This window comes from Gopherus flavomarginatus, chromosome 1 (genome assembly GCF_025201925.1).
Source record: "Gopherus flavomarginatus isolate rGopFla2 chromosome 1, rGopFla2.mat.asm, whole genome shotgun sequence".
Taxonomy (NCBI): domain Eukaryota; kingdom Metazoa; phylum Chordata; order Testudines; family Testudinidae; genus Gopherus; species Gopherus flavomarginatus.
Genome location: NC_066617.1, coordinates 21,009,120 through 21,024,019, shown reverse-complemented (window position 1 = coordinate 21,024,019; position 14,900 = coordinate 21,009,120). Strand labels below are relative to the sequence as shown.

Genomic DNA, 14,900 nt, shown 5'->3' with positions numbered 1-14,900 from the left:
GAACCCTTAGTTTTTCAAAATCAAGAAGGGAAGCTCTAACTAATGTTCCAAAAGTGGGCCTCACAATTTAATTACAAATTCATGCCTCAGATTTTCAATGAATACTAGCAAGGTCTCTGTACAGGAAAATACATTTTCACTGTAAATTAAGTAAAATCATGATAATTTTAGCAGCGAAAAGTGCAAATTTTTTTGCAGAAAATCAACATAACTGAAGGCAATTTCTTGTGCAGGCCAGTGACACCCCTCACATATGCAGTTAATCATGACTAAAGATAAGAACATTCAAAAGTGAACTAGAATTCTTTAGCTCACTATATTGTTGTTCATTCAGAGTCAGTTTTCCTCCACAATTTTTTTTCAGACTTTTAATGATTTACAATATTATCTAATGTACATAGAATTTAACAGAGGCAAAATTCTTTAGAAATTATTGTACATATGTATAAAAGTTTAGAGAATGGTTGAAAGAGACCCTAGAAAGGAAATCAATCCATAAAGTTCTATGGGCTACAGATGAGATCTATAATTTGATATTGTATAAGTTCTATATGCTATTATTATTATTTGGCTTAGAAGCCCCCAACCAAGATGTGGGGCTCATTGTGCCTTGTGCTCTACAAATACTTATGGAGAGAGTCCCTGCTGTGAACAATTAACAATCTAAAGCTGAGATTTTCTAAGGAACCTCCAATCATTTGGAGTCAGGCCTCCAAATACAAATGAAATTCACATTTAGTTCCCTTAGGCGCCTTTGAAAATCCCACCCGACCAAGGCAAGGAAACACAAAGGTTGGGAACAGAGGACAGAGGCACAGAGACATAGCACATATTAACACAGCTAGGAATAGATCCCAGGTCTCCAGAGTCCCAGTCCACTGCTCTAACCATTGGATCACATTGCTAAAGTTCAAAAAGGATAGCTAAACACTTATAAGATTATTATACTTTTCCATTAAGTTCTGAAGGACTTTTCCTGAAAAATCAATATTGTTAGACCTGGAAAATTATATTTGTATTATCTAGCAGTTTACACACCAGTAAACCACAATTTTTATAGCATACTGCATGATCATTCTAAATCTGATATTGTTATTAAATACAGCTATGTGTGAGACACATTTTGAAAGATATTTCTTAGGACTAACTTTTGAAGGGGCCCAATTCAACCTTCAGTTTGGGGAAAAAAGCAATGCCATTTATATATATGATTTGCAGGAACAATGAGATAGTTATGCCATCTAAATACTATGGTCATGCCCCCCATTAAGTGCAACTGAAAAATTAGAGGCTGTTTAAAAAAAAACAAAATACAAAAAGCTTAACACCTTAATGTCTTAACATCTTAAAGAAGTTTACTATAGGCTGAAAGACATGTAGGTGTGATTCTATCAATATTAAACTGTGATTAATCTTACAGCACATAACAGGACTACATGCAGATTAGGGGACAGTAAGGTCCTAGTCAACATAGATAAAGCCACCTGAATATGGCTGTTAACATACAAAAAATACAGACACAACAACATAGTGATTTCAGCTTCATGCTTTTAAATACTAAACTTTCTTAATCATATACTTATTGACATGAGAGAAAATCTCAGTGAAATTAGAGCTTTGTAATAATGTACACGGTACACTTTAGTCTCTATGTCCTAAATCAAAAACACTATTTCTACATCTTAGGGACCAAAGCAGTTCCCATGAAACAGTTAAGTGTTAAAACAAAAGCTACATTAACAGCTTAAACTGTATCAATGGTTAAATGTATTTCTTCCACAATAAAAACTATCAGGAAACTAAGCCAGTACACTTCGTCACAACCCCACAGCTACAAATATTGTACTCTTAACACTGCTACAAAGCTAAGCATTTGTTGCCCTGAAAAGCTTGATTTGATGAACAGCCAGTAAAAGTTCAAAGAACTTTCTTTTTGCAACTGAACAGGGCTGGCTATACTGAGCTATGTGTTTGTTCCAGACTCCCTTCACTTTTGCCAATTAGTACCTGCCTGCCACACAAAGACAGATGGTGATTGCCAATGAAGGCTTTGTGTCAAGAATATTCCCTAAGCACTCAAGGGAAAAAAAAAGTTGTATAAAACCCACTTTGTGTTTTATAGAAAATGACTCAACAAGAAACTTTATAATGTTATAACAGCTATTTCAGAATTAAGAATCCTGTTTAAATGGAATAAGAGCCTCATTCATCTTCTTTTTAAATACTGTATATTATAGGAGCCTAAATGGAATCACCGCAGGTACCTTGGAAAAGGAAGAGATCTACCTCAATGCTTCTGAACACGTTACCAAAACAAAAATGAAAAACAAACAAAAATGAGAGCTGTCAACCTTGCAAAACAAACAAACAAACAAACAAAAAAACCCACTTCCCAAATCCATACAGGTGGGGTAAAATCCTAGTCAAGTCACTAGAGAGTAATGTGCTGGAATTCACCCTCAGTGTTTCCTTCAAGGAAAGGTGCTATATGAATCAGAAGCATTTTATAATAGAAAAGTTAAATATAATGTATTATTATAGGAGCCAGCATATTCATAGGGGTGCTGTTCTTCAGATAAGATATATAGCTGTGGTCCTGACCTAATGGCATTTCTTACAAGAACCTTATTCCCTGTATCCTGATTAAAATCCAATAGGTTTATTCCTTTCTGCTACATTTCTCAAGGAGTATCCATTGATTCAAATATTCCTCACTTTCTGTCCTGATTCCTTACATAATCTTGATTTACACTCTTAAATCTGCCATTCTCTATCCCTAGAGGTGGCTATATTTCAGTGATCTCTTTAAAGCGCTTAATAGGCTGCTGTGCAGCCGAGTAGCTTGGAGGGAACTTAGCTCTCTATCTTTGTCTTACCTGTGACACACAGTTAGTTTGCCAGGTAATACTTAGTGAGAATTAAAGTCTGCTGAGTGCTATAGGATCACTAGATAAGAGGTGCTGTGCCTGTCATCATTATAACACCTCTCCGATAGCACCTACCATTTTTACTCCTGAATAGCAGGTCTCTCTACCAGTGTTCTTTCTAATTTTTACCATACCTGTACAGAATGAATTTTGTTATGTGCACCAATATGGAGGTGATGTGTGACACATCACTCCCATACTGGTGCACATAAAAAAATTAATGTGGTGGGACTGAGGGGTTTGGAGTGTGAGAGGGGGCTCAGGACTGGAGCAGAGGGTTGGGATGCAGGGGTTGAGTGCTTCAGCTAGGGGTGCGGGCTTTGGGGTAGGGCCAGGGATGAGGGGTTTCGGGTGCAGGCTGCCCTGGAGCTATGGAAGAAAGAAAGAGAGAGAGAGAGAACTCCCCCAAGCTCTCTCTACCTGCAGCAGCACGTGGACTGGGGGGAGGGGCACCTCTTCCCCATCCACGGCAGGTCCAGGCCATGCTGGGGCCAGGGGAGGGCCGCCTCTCTCCAAGCTGCGGCAGGTCCAGGGCTGGGGGAGAGGCATCATAAGGCTGCTACGCAGCTGCACAGCTTAGAGGGAACTTAGCTTTCTACCTTTGTCTTACCTGAAACACACAGTTAGTTTGCCAGGTAATATTTAATCAGAATTAAAAGCTTGATTGAGTGTGTGCAATCACCATCTAGATAAGGTGGCAGAGATGTATAGGACAGGAAACAAGTCAGTGGCAGTGTGTCTGGGGGATGTATCAGGTTGAATGGGTGTGTATGGTTTTAGTCTCTCTCTTCTTTTGCTGGTTAGAAAACTCCTTTGCTTTGAAGTAACCAGAATCACATGGGGGTTAAGCTGATGAGGAAGTATATTAGGGAAAAGAGGGATGTTTGCAAAGGGCTACACCAGGGATCAGCAACCTTTGGCACACGGCCTGTCAAGGAAATCTGCTGGCAGGCCGGGACAGTTTGTTTACCTGCAGCATCTGCAGGTTTGGCCAATCACAGCTCCCACTGGCTGCGGTTCACAGTTCCAGGCCAACGGGGACTGTGAGAAGTGGCAGCCAACACATCCCTCGGCCCGCACCGTGCCGCTTCCCGCAGCCCCCATTGGCCTGGAACAGCGAAGCGCGGCCAGTGGGAGCTATGATCACCCGAATCTGCGGAAGCGGCAGGTAAACAAACCATCCCGGCCCACCAGCGGATTTCCCTGACAGGCCGCGTGCCAAAGGTTGCTGATCCCTGGACTACACTGTTAGGGTCATCAAAGTATTTTCGGGTTAGATAGAGGCATGGCTCAGGCCACACTCTGGTATTTTATGCTCAACTGAAATGCAACCGACAGAAAAATCCTTCTACTGGTTTGTGATTTTGTTTGTTTGTTTGTTTCCTGTTGTTGTCTTTACTCTTTGTATTTTACTCATCCTACCCACTTATTTTTTTAGAAAGCTGACATAGTTCTTCACTGAAAATTTCCAGCCTTGAAAATTTGATCTCTTATATGTGTATCTAAGAGAGGAAGTGGATTCATACACTTCAAGCCCAAAAGGGTCCATTAAATCACCAAATATGACCTCCTATAAAACCCAGGCCGAACCCATGTATTGAGCCCAATAAGTCACGTGTAAAACATTCAGTAAGATAATTCACTACATTATATTTTAAGATTATTTAAAAACTTCATAGAACTCATTTTACTTTTTCACCAGTTTTTTTGGATTATTAAAGGAAAACTAATAATTACAACACAGAGAATATCTGAGTGACTATTTCTAAGACTAGGAATATTTTTTGAATAGTGACAGCATATAATCATAAGACTTAGTTTAATTTAGAAGTCTTCCCATTACTGAAGCATCTGTTACTTTAAATTTCAGTGGTTAGAAACATGAGTCTTAAAGTCGTCTAGTTCATGAGTTGTAGAGTCATTAAACTAAATTATTTCATCTCGTTTACAGGCATCTACTTGTATCCACATGAATTATTAAGTCTAAATTCAAGGCTGATTTGTTAGTTATGAACACTGCAGACTTTCTGCCAGACTCCATGCTCAAAGTCCCACACATTTATGGAAAATGAAAGGGTAATATTGTATTGCCAAGTCACACATATTTACATCACATATAGTAACCTTCATCCCAGCTTAACTCAATTCTGACTTCTCAGACAGCAGGTTTACAGGCTGATGGAATGCAAAAACTGAAACACATAGTCAGGAAACATAAGCACAACAAAGATCAGGAAAAAGAACTGTGTTCATCTTGTAAAATACAAAACAATACACACAAATTGGTACATTGCATTACAACACAAACCGGCCTCCTGGGGAAGAGCAAGGTAAAATGTTCTCACTGAGCTCCTCAGTCTGACTCACTACCTCTCTAAACAAATCCCAGCCAGGGACAGGAAGGAAGTGTGGGCCTCCCCACACATGACCTCTATGAGGCAGATAGACTTTTCTGTTCCAGACTTGCAGACTAATACCTGCAATCATTGAGGGCAGTGTTTCACAAACTTGCAACACTTGCATACCCCCTTTGAGACATTCGTCTTACCGGTCTGGGTGAACAGGTTCTCCCTGCCAGCCCGGCTGAGACCATTGCCGGCCTGGGTGAACGGGACCCCCGGCCGGCAGAAAGCTGAGTGGGACTGGCAGACGGAACCCCTGGCCGGCGTTGGGCTGAGCCACTCAGCCCGCCACGGGTCTGGGGTCCCGGCCACTGGCCCCGCTCAGCCCACTGCCAGCCCCTTGCCACCTGGGGTCCTGGTCTCTGGTCCAGCTCAGCCTGCTGCCGGCCCCTTGCCAGCTGGGGTGAACAGGCTGCGTACCACTTGAAACCCTTTCATGTACCACCAGGGATACGTGTACCATGCTTTGGGAAACACTGATTGAGGGCATAGACTGAATTTTCAGAGCATAAGGGAAAATGGACATATAGCTATGTCACTAGCTTCCTAATGGTACTCTACCCTATATTTAGAAATGATCTCAGCAAGTGACCTTGTATGTATGTTGAACAACATGGGAGACAGAAGAGATGCCAGAGGGATGCAATATCAACCTTGTCAGTGGCGACACACAATTAACCATCACCATTAACAGACTGCTGTCTTCTGAGTATGACTTGAATCAGGGCAGGTCAGTTCCAGACACACTTACAGCAACCCTTAGTCAGCAAAGAACAACTCACTATCATCTCAGAAGCTGCTGAGAGGCCCATTGTATTCATTAGAAGATAATAAGGTGATAAGTAAGAGTCAGCATGGATTTGTCAAAAACTAATTTTGTCAAACCTACCTGATCACTTTGACAGGGTAAGAAGCCTTGTGGATGGGGGGGAAATGGTAGACGTGGTATATCTTGATTTTAGTAAAGCCTTTGATACTGTCTCACATGACCTGCTCATAAACTAGGGAAATGCAACCTAGATGGAGCTACTATAAGGTGCAAAACTGGTTGAAAACCATTCCCAGAGAGCAGTTATCAGTGGTTCACAGTCATGCTGGAAGGGCATAACGAGTGGGATCCCACAGGTATCAGTTCTGAGTCCAGTTCTGCTCAATATCTTCATCAATGATTTAGATAATGGCATACAGAGTACACTTATAAAGTTTGTGGACGATACCAATCTGGGAGGAGTTGCAAGTGCTTTGGAGGATAGGATTAAAATTCAAAATGAGCTGGACAAACTGGAGAAATGGTCTGAAGTAAATAGGATGAAATTCGATAATAACAAATGCAAAGTACTCCATTTAGGAAAGAATAAACAGTTGCACAGATACAAAATGGGAAATGACTGCCTAGAAAGGAGTAATTGCGGAAAAGGATCTGGGAGTCACAGTGGATCACAAGCTAAATATGAGTCAACAGTGTAATGCTGTTGCAAAAAAAGGGAACATCATTCTGAGATGTATACGCAAAACACAAGAAGTAATTCTTCTGCTCTACTCCATGCTGATTAGGCCTCAGCTGGAGTATTGTGTCCAGTTTTGGGTGCCACATTTCAGGAAAGATATGGATAAATTGGAGAAAGTCCATGGAAGGGTGACAAACATGATTAAAGGTCTAGAAAATATGACCTATGAGGGAAGATTGAAAAAAATGAGTTTGTTTAATTTGGAAAAGAGAAGACTGAGAGGAGACATGATAACATTTACAAAAATGTAAAGGTTGTTATAAGGAGGAAGAAGAAATATTGTTTTTCTTAATTTCTGAGAACAGGACAAAAAGCAATGGGCTTAAATTGCAGCAAGGGAGGTTAGGTTGGACATCAGGAAAAACTTCCTAAGTGCCAGGGGGTTAAGAACTGGATAAATTGCCTAGGGAGGCTGTGGAATCTCCATCATTGGAGATTTTTAAGAACAGGTTAGACGAACACCTGTCAGGAATAGCTTTGGGGACCACACTATATTGAAGTTATGAATGTTTTCTATATGATTGCATTCTACTCTACAGGGGAAGGTCTAGATAATACAGGGAAGTCTTATCATACGCGGGGATTCCATTCTGTGGTTATCGCGTAAAGTGAAAACCGTGTATACTGAAAATTATACCTCCAAGCCCTTTAAATCCCACCCACAGCTCCGGCAGCAGGGCCGGGGCAGCATTTAAAGGGCTCCTCTGGGCTCTCTGCCATGGCGGGAAGCCCAGAGGAGCCCTTTAAATGCCGCCCCGGCCCGGCCGCTGGAGCTGCGGGTAGGATTTAAAGGGTTCCACGGGCTTCCTGCCACAGTGGGGAGCCTGGAGGAGCCCTTTAAATCCCACCAGCAGCTTTGGCAGCCGGGTTGGGGCTGGCATTTAAAGGGGCTGAAGCTCCACCGTGGCTGGAGCCTTGGGCCCTTTAGTTCGCCCCAGGGACTACCAGCCACCTCTGCAGCTGGGAGCCCCCGGGCGATTTAAAGGCCCTGGGACTCCCAGCCACAGCTGGTGCCCCAGGAACTTTAAATCTTGAGGTCACGCTTCTTTCACTTGAGGCCAAGCCCCCCCGGACTCTGGGCAGCATAAAACTGAAATTGCGCATGTTAAATGCATGTAAGTTGCGACAGACCTGTACTTAGTCCTGCCACAAATGCAGGGGATTGGACAAGATGACATCTCGAGGTCCCTTCCAGTTCTATGATTCTATGATTTCTATAAAAAGCAACAAAGAGTCTTGTCGCACCTTACAGACTAACAGATGTATTGGAGCATAAGCTTTTGTGGGTGAATACCCACTTCATCGGACGCATTCTATGATTTTTTGCCAGAGACTGAGAAAATGACCAAAGCACCATGTGACTCCAAACTAAAATCTACAAGGTTTATTCATGTGACCCTTAAAAGCATCTACATTTAGAGGAAGGCTGTAATCTTTCAGGAAGTTACTGGTGTCCAAATATAAGTGTAATGAATAGCCACCATTTTCCTAACTATAATCTCCAAGAAGAAGTAGTTTCAGCCTTGCAAGACCACCAACATTAAGAGAAGATTTTCTGAGGATGGTAGGGATCTCTGCATGTTTAAGAGTGGTCATTATCTTACCTTTGTTATCTGAGCAACTAGTAATGCCTGATTATGTCATCGCAGCATCACTGTTAACTTAAAGCTCTCAAGATGGACAAGGACTAGAACAGCAAGTAGCCGGGCACAAAGAATTCTGAAGGCCACAGAAATCCTTACCAGAAGCCAAGTTGAATTCAATCAAGGAGTGAGACCCATCTGAAAGCACACAGTCAAAAGGTTCAGGGAGACCAGCCAAGACATGGTCTGCCTTCTCCACAAACAGTATAAACATCTGACATTGATCAAAGTAGCCACTAATGGGGAAAAAGAGTCTGGATTGACTGGACTATGCCCTATCCAAAAGAGTGCAACTGAACAGATCTTCATGGTATCAATGTCCATTGCCAAGTTGCATCTCTTGTCCTCAGTCACAGCTCTTCTGTATGACAGCACAGAAATGTTGTACAAACTCCAAGACTACCTGGCATCAAGATTTCTCCTATCCAGAGGTGGCTGTATCCTCCTAATTAAATGGGTGCACTTTACTAAACTCTAGTATAATTACAGTAAATCAGATAGCATCTTTGTGACAGACACTTCAATCCCATACAATATCTTTGGGTATCATACTGTACTGCATTTATGAATATTTTCGATATGACTGCATTCTACTCTACGGGGAAGGTTACACAGCTCCTACAGGAACTAAAATACAGTGGGGGTGATTAAGATGAAGTACTTAGGTTGTAAACGCTTCCAGAGAAGTACTACTCCCTGGGGAATCTAGCTGCTCATACAAGTTCAGCATCTGTTTCTTCCATGGGTCCTAAATCCTATTCCTGTGTCTCTTTTTGCTATTCTTTCCCCCAAAAGAATGATACACTTTTCTCTGTGCTTTTTTCCTTCTACAATACTTGATTCTTCTGCTGTTAGTAATTTATTGGCAATTCCTAAGTGTCATAGATCCCATCCACACAGTCACCATATTGTCCCCGTTTCAGGGTAACTGCACCTGTTCCCCTCTCTCTTGGCTCTTGAGGGCACCCACTTAAGTTTTCCAGCTCCCAGCTGTCACCTCTCTTTGGTGGAGACCCACATCTCTCTCCCTCCTGACCGAGGTTGTAAGGCTGCATAGCAAACAGCCTTATACTGATGATATACTGACAGCAAGCCAGTCTGCCTAAATGCCAGCACCTGAGCATATCTCTTCCTTCCAAGGGCTATGAACAGTGTTTTGCCAGAAGTTACAAGTTACTACACAGCTCTTGTAAAGCAAATATATGGAGTATATGCAAGCAAATACATAACCAGCATATGCAAGCCTCCCAGGGAGTGGTATCCAAATGAAAGCTGGGGCTGAGGATATACCATACATTAACTCAAAGTACAATATGGAAATAGGAAGCAAACAAATATAGAGTTGTATATAGTAAGGAATAGAGCACCAATTATAATAGATTTTTAAGAATACTGTGCAAAGATCTAAAGGACCACTGTTGTAGTATTACAGTGCAATAATACTAATTCACACTAAATATTACTAAATTGCTGAAAATACAACAAAGAACTAGAATTGGTATAAAGGGGGCATCAATAACAGAGACAGAAAAAGCAAATTTATGTTTTCTAAGATTACAAACCCCTTCTTAGCTTGTAAAGTCTTTGGGGGCAGAACTACCTATGTCTATGTAGAAACCGAATGTAGCACAACCCCTCTGGGTGTTAGGGTAATATAAATAGTAACAAGAGGAAGAAAAGGGGATTTAAAAGGGAATAGAGGTTACATAAAACTCTGAGGAGTATAGAAGACAGGAAGAGAAATTAACAAGGTCAAAAAAGAAAATTCCAGGCTCTGTGGCAATCAGGAGAAGGGGAAGGGATAATTAACATGTAGAATGGATCAATTGAGATGGCACCAGAAACCACAGCTGTGATCATTCAAAAGTGTTAGAGAAGCACTCTGAAGCAGAGAAAAAAAATAAAAAAAAATTCAGAGGGTAAGTACTACAGAGAAAGATTGCATGGAGCCACACGGCCTCTTTCTGTCCTGAAGCATTACTGTAAATCTGCTAGTAAAATAGGGGGAGGGAGAACAAAGTTGGTGACATTAGCACCACAAACTTTTAATCCTAGAGAAAATACACTAAATGGAAGAACAGTTACACTCATGGGGGCATATACTTCATATTTTTAATTAGTTAACTAAGTGGCAGAGTGGCCTGGGGAACTGAGCACAGGTCTGGAAGCCAGGAAATCCTCAGTGCTAAGCCTGGCTTTGCCATGGATTTATTTGCTGTGTGGCCTTGGGAAAAATCACAACTTCTCTGACTCAGTTTTCTTCTGTAAAATGTATGAAATAAGATTACCCACCTTGAAGGATTGCTATGGGGATAAGTTAGGTAATGCTTTGTGCTTTGAAAATGTGAGGTGCTCTACAAGTACTAGATATTATTATTGCACCAAATGCATAGGCAAAACTTTCATAGAATTCTGTATTGAAGTCTTGCACTGAATTGACTTAATTGAGCATAATCAAGGTTTATCATTATCATTTGCTCAGTTACTCCTACTGAGTCTCATATTGCTAACTTTTAGTATTAGTTACCATACTGGTCGTATGGTACCATTTTACTGATACTATAGTATGGTAGTGCCAAGGGACACCATACTGGGATTGGGACTTCTTTGTGCTTCCCTAACCTGTGTTTGCCAGAAGCTGGGAATGGGTGACAGGGGATGAATCATTTGATGAAGACAAGATACTGGTCTAGATGGGAGTTAGGTACCTAAATACCTTTGAGGATCAGAGCTGTAGTTCCTAAGAACCCTAGTCATGGATCATGACCCCATTGTCTAGGCACTGTACAAACAGTGAACAAAAAACAGTCTCCAGCCCCAAAAGCTTACAACCTAAGGGATGGGGAAGTACAAGGAACCAATGAGACCAATATTGGTCAGCATGATAGACAATAGTTTCAAAATTACTTAGCTAAAATCAAAACATTAAAAGCTTGAGCTAATATGCAATCAAAATAGAGAAGGTAAAACTATCAGGAGACAATTCTCCTGGTACTGCAGGAAAACAGGGCCTAATCTTTCATTTAAACAGTGGAGAGACACACTACTGATTTTAATGGAAGCTGGACTGGGTTCATATTACACAAACAGAGCACAAGTACGTACCTAGTTTACAGCTACATTAGAAATGCCTTTAATAACATTGTAGCCTGTGATTCATACTCAAAATATTTATTTGTACAATTATATCTAGAAATATGCACTGCAAATATTAAATGTGTGGGGATCCCTTTACAGAATACATCTTTGGGCTAGGCTTGGGGGAAAATTATGTGTGGAATGTCATTTTAATCAATAAACAAGTAAGTTTAAGCTTTGTTACAAAGAGATGTATTCCCCCTTATTTGAATTTTTTGGCATCTATGAGTTTCAGTGTTCCACGTTAGTCTGTTCTGTATTTGTACAGTATCTAGCACAGGGGCAGGTAACCTATGGCATGTGTGCCAAAGGCGGCACGTGAGCTGATTTTCAGTGGCACTCACACTGCCTGGGTCCTGGTCACCGGTCCAGGAGGCTCTGCATTTTAATTTAATTTTAAATGAAGCTTCTTAAACATTTTAAAAACATTATTTACTTCACATACAGCAATAGTTTAGTTATATATTCTAGACTCATAGAAAGAGACCTTCTAAAAACATTAAAATGTATTACTGGCATGCAAAACCTTAAATTAGAGTGAATAAATGAAAACTCAGCACACTACTTCTGAAAGGCTGCCGACCCCTGATCTAGCACAATTGGACACTGGTCATGAATGGGTCCTTTTGGCATTGCTGTGGTACAAATAATAATTTATAGTAGGCTATATGCCTTATTCACTGGGAGATATTGTTTTGAGAGGCAGTAGGGCCTAGTGGATAGAACACTGAACTCAGGGGATCTGGGTTCTATTCCCAACTCTACTACTGGCCTGATGGGTGACCTTGGGCAGGTCACTTCACTTCTCTATCCTCAGTTTTCCCATCTGTAAAATGGAGATAATACTGAATTCCTTTGTATAGCATTTTGACATTCACTGATGAAAAGTCCTATATGAAAGCTAGGTGTTATTTATCATTATTATTACATCTAAATCACTAGATATTTAGAGAGCTGATCTAATTATTGATTTCCAATCATTTTAACTGCACAAGCAATGATTTGACCATTAACACTTAGGTTTTAGAAGAGTTTAAATTTTGGTACTTTTGCTACATAAGTACTCTACAACCCATCAAATAACAGACTTTGTGTGTAGAACAGCAATTGTGTGTCTAAAGTATTTTCCTCAATAACACACTTAAAGAAGATAGCTTGAAAGATGGACAAAAACAGTTTTCATATTATCAGTGACTGCATAAAGAAAGTGGACTAATATATTTTCAGGGGAAATATGCAGTGCAAAAATCGCCCCAATGATTCATTTAAAAGAAAAATGTTGAAACTGTTCATTTGAAATTATATACTATATGATAAAAAAATTGCAGATGTGCAAGCCTATATGTGATGCGGATTCAGGAGGTGGCACTCCTCCTTCTAGTATTATTATTATATTTTCCATATAGTGCCAACAGTGTGTTTCAACCCTGTGATTAGAGTGTCCACACATTCCTGAAAAGGGGGATGAGCTTTGGCAGACGTGGTGTGGAAAGGAATTATACTGTCATGGTAGGAGCAATAAGAAGTTCTACAAGTGGTAGGTTTGGCAGGGATTTTCTCACCCCAACCCATAATAGTAGGATTGAATCCACCCCACTGCCTCTCCCCCCTTGTGTGTATCCATTTAAGAGCCAAATTCTATGAAATCATTGGGAGTCTACATTTGTAAAGCACTTTGATCCTCAGAGATGGAGGATGCTACTTAAAAATGTAAGATGTTATTATACCTTTAATATGTTTTAAGATTTTGACCTGCTTAATAGTTTTTCCTTTGTAACTGCTCCAACAAATTTACTTTTTATAGCAGGGCACTGTAGAAAAATTGCAGTAAAATAAGACTCAATTGATGGAACTGGAAGGATTTTGCTGAATAAGGACAGCTAATAGGTGCCTGAGAGTCTAGAAGTCACTCATAAAGACGATTTGGGGAACTCAGTTCCATCTGATGCTTTCATGCAACGTAAATGTAACCTGCTATACAATTAACAGTGACTTGTTCCAAGCAATTCGTTCTAAAACAAATGAATTAGTAATAAGGCATCGGATAATGATATCTTGTCAACAGCACATTCTATTTTTACATATTGCTAAGCACAGTTCAATCTTTGGCGTTATAATTAAAAGGAAGGGGTGATGTTTTAGAATTGGTTTGCCTGGAGTTTAGCTTTTGTGGAATCAGAAGGAGTTATATGCAGTCTCTGTAACAGAAAAGTTCTTTACCTTCTCTCACCAGCCTATACCCTCAGTCCTAGCGTTTGCACTATGCAGGCCAGACCTATGCACTCACATAGAACACCACTGAAGTAAATAAGGCTCCATACAGAGTCATGGCATAACTGAGGCCTATATTTGTTAGTGTTCTTGTATAGAAGTAACTCAAAGGACATGTGGCTGAATATTATACCAGAGGACTGATTTCTCCTCTTCTGGAGCACCTGGCATAGGCAGGAGTGTATTCCACGGCCTACATAATGAACCACTCTCCCCAAAATTCGTGATGGAAACTCCACCCTGTTGTAGCTGCTACTGCAATAATGAGTGCAAATGCTGGACAGCAGCTACCTAATGGAGATCTAGCTAGTTCATTCCCAGCCTCTGGGAGGGCTACAGATGTTAACAAGCAGAGATGGGGATTTTTGTCCACTATGCTCACACTCCTACCTGTAGGCCAGCGTATGGATTTGAGCGAAAGCACTAAGATTATTCTATGAGATAAACCCAAATATAACTGATTATTTTTACATAAAATATGAATATGTCTCCTTATAGCTCTCTGCCACATTTTCTGCTTCAGAAGGAGAGCCCAGCTGAATATTGCTTTTAACTCTAACGGTAGCTTACATTCATTTGTATCAATTTATATTTTCAAGGCATCTCTGCAAGGAAACAAGGTAAAAAAACATACCTGCTATGTTCCGTTTCTTTTAATGGAAAGGTGCGATTCTCCCTTGCGAGCCCTAAAAGCCAGCCCCACTATCCAGAGGCTCAGAAAGCATCCTTCCAACTCAAGGGCGGTGCAGTGTGATCAGTGATGAGTCACTCAGCACAGATCAGGTATCTAATGAGCTCCACTGTAGGAGCATATGGGGGTTGGAGTCACTCTTTCACAGGCTGAAGGATCTAGAAGAAAAATAGGTAAGCCTTAGCAAAAGCTAACCCTGGGGAGAAAGCACAGGCTGAGTTATACAGACTGAGACTGTTATCTGAGTTACTCATAGAGCAAGGGGATCCACTTGGATTTTACAAACCTGGTTCTTCACTGCCTTGCATCTGGTCCATTAA

The 14,900-nt window shown here is 40.8% G+C and overlaps 1 protein-coding gene across 2 annotated transcripts in view; it reads right to left on the bottom strand.

Annotated features, from left to right (window-relative positions):
- The window catches only part of SEMA3E (semaphorin 3E), a 276,746-nt gene extending 262,129 nt beyond the window's left edge, over positions 1-14,617 (bottom strand). Inside the window, exon 1 of one of the 2 annotated variants that reach the window (XM_050936862.1) lies at positions 14,524-14,617. The gene's annotated coding sequence lies outside the window, so the exon portion shown is untranslated. The remainder of the gene's footprint in view (positions 1-14,523) is intronic. The other variant, XM_050936864.1, reaches the window with a different exon arrangement.
- Positions 14,618-14,900: the final 283 nt, after the last annotated feature.